The following is a 7,634-nucleotide window of genomic DNA, read 5'->3' as shown; positions in this document are numbered from 1 at the left end:
CCAAAAATCTTGAGTCTTACATTTGGTTACTTTTTTTTTTTTTTTTTTAGACAGAGTTTTGCTCTTGTTGCCCAGGCTGGCGTGCAGTGGTGCAACCTCAGATCACTGCCTCTCAGGTTCCAGCGATTCTCTGCCTCACTCAGCCTCCCGAGTGGCTGGGAATGCAGGCGCCTGCCACCACGCCCGGCTAAATTTTGCATCTTAGTTTCACCACGTTGGTCAGGCTGGTCTCCAACTCCTGACCTCAGAAGATCCAACCGCCTCGGTCTCCCAAAGTGCCGGGATTACAAGCGTGAGCCACTGGGCCCAGCCGACATTTGGTTACGTTCATTTGGTTACGTTCATACACTAACTCCTCCCTCACCCAAATCAAAAGAAAGCCTTTCCCTTGACGGAGCTTCTTGTCAAGGGCAAGCCTTTGGGATACGGTGGCGACTTGAGTTGAAGCCTGGTCTTTTGTGAGGAGACCAGGAACCGGGAGGGGAGAAAAGAAACAAATTCTGAGTTTGACCTTGGCCTTTCCCTTGGCGAGGGGTGGGAAGGAAAGTTTAGCTTCGTCGTGCTAGGCTCTACGGGGACAGAGTCTTCCTACTGTGTGACTAGCGTAGAGGATGCTCCTTGTGGGCGCTCCGCGTGTTATGGAGGAGGGCGAGGAATGGTGAATGGATGACAGAGGGTATGGTTAAGTCCTCCAGGTCCCTGAGAAGGGTTCAAGAGGCCTGTAACAGACCCATGGGCAAGGGTGGGATCGATCTCCTTCCCACCTTCCACCCCCCAATTCCCAGAGAATTTGTGCCCCCACATCAGTGAAGAAAACTTCGGCGAGTGAGAAGGTTCCAGGGAGAGCCCCGTGGCGGGGTGCAACAGGGATGTGGCAGGCACTGCTTGGGACTTTCCAAAACACCGGGGTCTGCCGGGGCAGGAAAAGCACCACCCAAGCTCAACATGTCACCTCGGAGAGGAGGAGCCAGGTGGGTCTCCGCAGCTCCAGGAAGGGCTGCTGGGTCTGGGGCTTCGGGGCCTCCCCGAGGGCAGAGAGGAGCGCTTCGGATCCGACCGATTCGGAGCAGACTTTCAGGGTTCAGTGCCCCGGATCTCCGGGGGTGAGGAGCCACGCCCGGGCAGTTTCGGGCTCCGGAGGGTGGGGAGTCGGTGCCCGGCAGCGGGCGGGCCGTCAGCTGCCCGGCCCGGCGCCTACCTCCCCGCCCCCCGGCTTCCTGCGGAGGCCGCGGCCGCCATGTTGTTGTGGGGCTGAGGCGGCGCCCGCGGAGCCCTGAGCGGCCGTGACGGGCTACGCAACAGGTTCGCTGGCGGCGGCCTGACGACCAAGCCGGCTGCAGCGGCGGCGACGGCGGCAGAGCAGGGTCTCCCGGCGTCTGCCCGCGCCCAGACTGCCGGTGCTGAGGAGCGCGGAGTCGTGCTGTGACGTGCGGGAGGCGCGGCGAGGGCGCCAGGTGGGTGAAGCCGCTAGCGGGGCTGCCGGAAGGCGCGGGGCAGGTGCGGGCGCCTCGCCCGCTGCCGGGAGGCTCCCCCGGCCGGGCTGAGGCGGCTGCGCGCTCCGCACGACGGGGACGGGTCCTCGGGAGCACGGGCGGCCCCCGAGCTAGGCCCCTGGCGGGCTCGGCCGTGCCGGGCGGAAACCTCCGGCCCCGGGTTCCTTCCCCTGCCGCCCGGCCGGGGGGGACGCCGAGGGGGCCTGGGCTGGGCTGCCCCTTCCTTGCGGCCGAGCCCGGGTCCCCGACCGCGGCCTCGTCTGGCAGGTGGCGGACGCCGGCAAGAGTCGGGGGGCGGCGTGGCCCTCTCACTTTCGGGGTGCGAGCAGAAGAGAGCTCTGGGGGCACCCGCACGCCTCCTCCGGGACCCATTTTATTTTCGCGGAGTTGGTTTTCCTTCCTGGCAAGGGTTGGTGCGGAATGTCAGGTGAGCCGCATCCCAGTGCGTCAAAGTAGCCCGAGTCACGAGAGGACAGTGGGCGGATGCTTGGCGTCCACCGCTCGCGTTCCTCCGGAGTTGGAAATGTTAAATTTACCTTCAGCGTTATTGACTTCCAGAATATACAGGAAGCACCGAGGGATGTAATCGCTCAGGCCAGATAAAGTTTATTTATTTATTTATTTTTTTTAAAAGACGTCTGCATATGCATAGTGAGTGGGTAAACCGAGGCTGAAACTGCAGATGGCTTTGCATCCTGTAGAAAGATGCTCCATTTGGATTTATTAATTATGCGCTTTGTCGCTCCAGAATTACCAATGGCAAGTGTGCTTTATTTGAAACTTGTGTTAATACCGAAATAGGAATATGTTTTGATGAAGCCAACCCCGTTATGATAGGAATTAAGGTTAGCACAGAAATGACTTGCTTTGCTCTGTGCTTCTAGTTTGTTTCACAGTGTTTGCTTGCTTACTCAGAAATAGGCAAGGTGTGACTTGAAATTTTACGTTGTTAGCTCAGTTTAGGTAGCGTAAGCTCTTGTAGGTTAAAGCTTCTTAAGCATTTCGAAAAATTGCCTCTCTCCCTGTGCTGATGTGCTATGTTGTTAATCAGTGGTAAAACCTAAAAGCTACCTAGAAACATCGCATAAAACATTTACACGAATTAGTAATGACGTCCTTCAAAATTTAAAGATACTGACAATTCTGATGTGTTTACCTTGAGCTTTTTTTTGGCCGTGCCTGTCAGTCTCTTGTAATTACAAAAGTAAATAAAGTGGATGTATTTTATGTTTTTGAAAACGTGGAAAAAATGTTCATTGCAGCTATTTTGATGTAGTATTAATAAGCAGTTGAAAAGCTTGCATTTTTTCTCCCTTCCATGTATTGATAACTATTCCCTGTGCCCACCTTTATAATGAAAGGTAAACTCGTCCGAGAAAACTTGACCTGTACAGAATTATTAAGCAGGGAGGTACCATTTTTCAATACCTCTCAAGGCTAAAATCTTGCTCTCTCCTGAATATAAGGAGGTGTATTAGGCATGTTCTGGGGATTGGATTAATAGTGTTAAAAAATTTGTATTTTCACAAAAATAGCATGTACCCGTCACCCAAACTCAGCAGCTTTCAAGAAGCTTTTCTTTTTTTTTTCTTTCTTATTTTAAAAAATCATTTAACCTTATGTAGTTAGTGTATCTTTTTTAAAGAGTGGGAAATTTCGTATGTAACCTTAGGATTTTTAGTTTTAATGTAGAGTTTCACAAATTTCCATCTTTAGTAAGACAAAAGGATCACATATTGGCTGTCTCCTTCAACTATACTTTGTTCAGTATAAAATACGTTTACCATGGTTGTCATTTATCGAGCACGTAACTGCATGTTAGACTCTATGCTAAGTGTTTTACATAATCATTTAAAGCTTACTAAGGCCCTAGGAGTAATTATTATCCTCCCATCAAAAAGATAAGTGAAATGTTAACCTGAAGTTTGACTACTTTAGGTCTCTGAGCTAGTAAGTACAATAGCCAGGTTTCAAACCAAGATCCTTTTAACTTCAGCACCTGTGCCTTATCTGGTATCGTCATCTTGGTTCATAAATTTAAAAAAGAGTTATATAGGTCGGGCACGGTGGCTCACGCCTGTAATCCCAGCACTTTGGGAGGTTGAGGCGGGCAGATCACAAGGTCAGGAGTTTGAGACCGGCCAATATGGTGAAACCCTGTCTCTACTAAAAGATACAAAAAATTAGCCAGGCGTGATGGCGCGCACCTGTAGTCCCAGCCACTTAAGAGGCTGAGGCAGGAGAATCGTTGAACCTGGGAGGCGGAGGTTGCGGTGAGCTGAGGTCGTGCCACTGCACTCCAGCCTGAGCAAGAGTGAGACTCCGTCTCAAAAAAAAAAAAAAAAAAGAGTTATATGGACATTCAGTAAAAAAAAAATGTGTTGAGTGAAAGTACATATTAGTCTATTAGGTAGCATTTTTACATATTATATTTACTTGTAAAATATATTAAGTTGCAGAAATGATTCAGAATAAACAAATTACATTACCAAAAATGTGATACATTTATTACCATCTAACATGCATTTTCTTTTTCATTTTTTGGATCCAAGTTTTTTTAGTACCTTACTTATTTATGGAAAAAATTTGTAGAAAACTATTTTTGAAGAAAGGCAGACTTTCCTGTGCGCCGATTTTTTTTTAAATTAAAAAAATTCTTAAAAAAAATTACTTCTTAAAAAAAAAACAAAAAATGGGATACACATGCAGAACGTGCAGGTTTGTTGCATAGGTATACATGTGCCATGGTGGTTTGCTGCACCTATTGACCCGTCCTCTAAGTCCCCTCATTTCCCACCCCCACAACAGATCTTGGTGTGTGTTGTGCCCCTCTCTGTGTCCATGTGTTCTCAGTGTTCAACTCCCACTTATGAGTGAGAACATGCGGTGTTTGGTTTTCTGTTCCTGTGTTAGTTTGCTGAGGATGATGGCTTCCAGTTTCATCCATGTCTCTGCAAAGGACATGATCTCATTCCTTTTTATGGCTCCATAGTATTCCATGGTGCGTAGTGTCACATTTTCTTTATCCAATCTATCATTGATGGGCATTTGGGTTGGTTCGGTGTCTTTGCTATTGTAAATAGTGCTGCAATAAGCATACATATGCATGTGTCTTTATAGTAGAATGATTTATATTCCTTTGGGTATATACCCATTAATGAGATTGCTGGGTCGAATGGTATTTCTGGTTCTAGGTCCTTGAGGAATCGCCATACTATTTTCCACTGTGGTTGAAGCAATTCACATTCCCAGCAACAGCGTAAAAGCGTTCCATTTCACCACAGCCTCACCAGCATCTGTTGTTTCCTGGCTTTTTAATAATCACCATTCTGACTAACATGAAATGGTATCTCATTGTGTGTGTGTGTGTTTTTTTTCTTTTTTTTGAGACGGAGTCTCACTTTTGTTGCCCAGTCTGAAGTGCAATGGCACGATCCCGGCTCTCTGCAACCTCCGCCTCCTGGGCTCAAGCGATTCTTCTGCCTCAGCCTCCCAAGTAACTGGGATTACAGACGCCCGCCACCATGCCCTGCCAATTTTTGTCTTCTTAGTAGAGACAGGGTTTCACCATGTTGGCCAGGCTGGTCTCAAACCCCTAACCTCAGGTGAGCCACCCGCCTCGGCCTCTCAAAGTGCTAGGATTACAGGCTTGAGCCACTGCACCATGCCCAGCCATCATTGTGGTTTTGATTTGCATTTCTCTGATGATCAGTGATGTTGAGCTTTTTTTCATGTTTGTTGGCCTCGAAAATGTCTTCTTTTGAGAAGTGTCTATTCGTATCCTTTGCCCACTTTTTGATGGGGTTGTTTTTTTTTCTTGTAGATTTGTTTAAGTTTCTTGTAAATTCTGGATATTAGACCTTTGTCAGATGGGTAGATTGCAAAAATTTTCTCCCATTCTGTAGGTTGCCTGTTCAGTCTGGTGATATTCTTTTTTTTTTTTTTTTTTTGAGACAGAGTCTTGCTCTGTCTCCCAGGCTGGAGTGCTGTGGTGCAATCTTGGCTCACCACAATCTCTGCCTACCAGATACAAACAATTCTCTTGCCTCAGCCTCCCGAGTAGCTGGGATTATAGGCATGTGCCACCACGCCAAACTTTTTTTTTTTTTTTTTTGAGACGAAGTCTTGCTGTTGTCCCTCAGGCTGGAGTGCAATGTTGCGCGATCTCACCTCACTGCAACCTCCGCCTCCCAGGTTCAAGTGATTCTCCTGCCTCAGCTTCCCGAGTAGCTGGGATTACAGGCACCTGCCACCATGCCCGGCTAATTTTTGTATTTTTAGCAAAAACGGGGTTTCATCATGTCCAGGCTGGTCTCAAACTCCTGACCTCAGGTGATCCGCCTGCCTTGGCCTCCCAAAGTGCTGGGATTACAGGTGTGAGTCACCATGCCTGGCCTTTTTGTATTTTTTTTTTTTTTTTTAGTAGAGACAGAGTTTCACCATGCAGGCCAGGCTGGTCTGGAATTCCTGACCTCAGGTGATCCTCCCACCTCAGGCTCCTGTAGTGCTGGGATTATAGGCGTGAGCCACCACGCTGGCTTGATGATAGTTTCTTTTGCTGTGCTGAAGCTCTTTAGTTTAATTAGATCCTATTTGTCAATTTTGGCTTTTGTTGCAATTGCTTTTGGCATTTTTGTCATGAAGTCTTTGCCCGTGCCTGTGTCTTGAATGGTATTGCGTAGGTTTTCTTCTAGGATTTTATGGTTTTGGGTTTTACATTTAAGTCTTTAATTCATCTCAGGTTAATTTTTGTATAAGGTGTAAGGAAACGGTCCAGTTTCAGTTTTCTGCATATGGCTAGCCAGTTTTCCCAACAGCATTTACAGAATAGGAGATCCTTTCCCCATTGCTTGTTTTTGTCTTGTTTGTCGAAGATCAGATGGTTGTAGATGTGTGGTGGTATTCCTGAGGTCTCTGTTCTGCTCCATTGGCCTATATGTCTGCTTTGGTACCAGTGCCATGCTGTTTTGGTTACTGTGTGCTGATTTTTTTTTTTTTTTTTTTGAGGCAGAGTCTCGCTCTGTCACCCAGGCTGGAGTGCAGTGGCTGGATCTCAGCTTACTGCAAGCTCCGCCTCCAGGATTTACACCATTCTCCTGCCTCAGCCTCCCAAGTTGCTGGGACTACAGGCGCCCGCCAGCACGCCTGGCTAGTTTTTTGTATTTTTCAGTAGAGACGGGATTTCACCGTGTTAGCCAGGATGGTCTTGATCTCCTGACCTCGTGATCTGCCCGTCTCGGCCTCCCAAAGTGCTTGGGATTACAGGCTTGAGCCACCGTGCCTGGCCTGTGTGCTGATTTTAAAGGCAGAATTCCAAGTGTGAAGTAGAAAAATAAGGATGTTTATAGTTAATTCTGTAAGTGGATAGATCTAAAGTTGAAGGTGCATCAGAAATACTGTATTTTTTACTTGAGTTCATTTTTTGGATTTTGTAACATCCTACCACTGTAGAGCGCAGACACTAATGTTAGAGTTCTCTTGGGTAAAGTGTGAATATAGGTATTCTTGAGGAGGAGAAACTGAACTGGTCTTAAAGGATCTGAGAGCAAAGAGGAAGTGGGAGAGGAAGGGAGGAAGCTGAACAGAATTAGGACAGTTACAAGAAATATGTATTTTCACAGCTCCAAGAGGGCAGCATATTTCATTTGCAGAATGTATAGTGTTATTTCAGGAGGTTCATTTAAAATATAATTTCATAGATACATCAGGACATTAAATGATTTGTTTACTTGTGGAGCTATTCAGCATGGATTATGGTAGACATTTAGTGGAATAGGGGACTATTGCCAGAAGGTAAACACTCGTTTTAGTTAACTGTTTCATATTCTTTAGATCATTTTCTTCACAAATGTATATTCCTTTTAGATAAAGTATATGTGATTTTAATAAAAATTTCATTTATTTTCATCATAACTATAGAAGATAAGAGTACAGCCTCTGAAGTTAGACCTCCTGCTCCCAGCTCTGACACCAAATAACTGTATAATCTTGGGCAAGTTACTTTAATTCCCTTCAGTTTGTGTTTACTCATGTGTGAAATAGGGAAACATTACCTAGCTCCTGGTGGTGGTATATGTAATCTAAAGTGCTTATTAGCACAGTGACTTCTGCTTAGTGTAAGTGCCTAATGTTGCCTATTAT

The 7,634-nt window shown here is 46.5% G+C and overlaps 1 protein-coding gene across 5 annotated transcripts in view; it reads left to right on the top strand.

Moving 5' to 3' along the window:
• Positions 1 to 981: 981 nt before the first annotated feature.
• Positions 982 to 7,634, top strand: part of ITSN2 (intersectin 2) — a 155,570-nt gene continuing 148,917 nt past the window's right edge. For 4 of the 5 annotated variants that reach the window (XM_025353792.1, XM_025353789.1, XM_025353786.1 and 1 more), the window contains exon 1: positions 982 to 1,454. The gene's annotated coding sequence lies outside the window, so the exon portion shown is untranslated. The remainder of the gene's footprint in view (positions 1,455 to 7,634) is intronic. The other variant, XM_025353788.1, reaches the window with a different exon arrangement.

The sequence above is a fragment of the Theropithecus gelada genome, chromosome 13, assembly GCF_003255815.1.
Source record: "Theropithecus gelada isolate Dixy chromosome 13, Tgel_1.0, whole genome shotgun sequence".
Taxonomy (NCBI): domain Eukaryota; kingdom Metazoa; phylum Chordata; class Mammalia; order Primates; family Cercopithecidae; genus Theropithecus; species Theropithecus gelada.
Note: the sequence above shows the minus strand (reverse complement) of the source record. Positions and strands in the feature narration are given on the sequence as shown.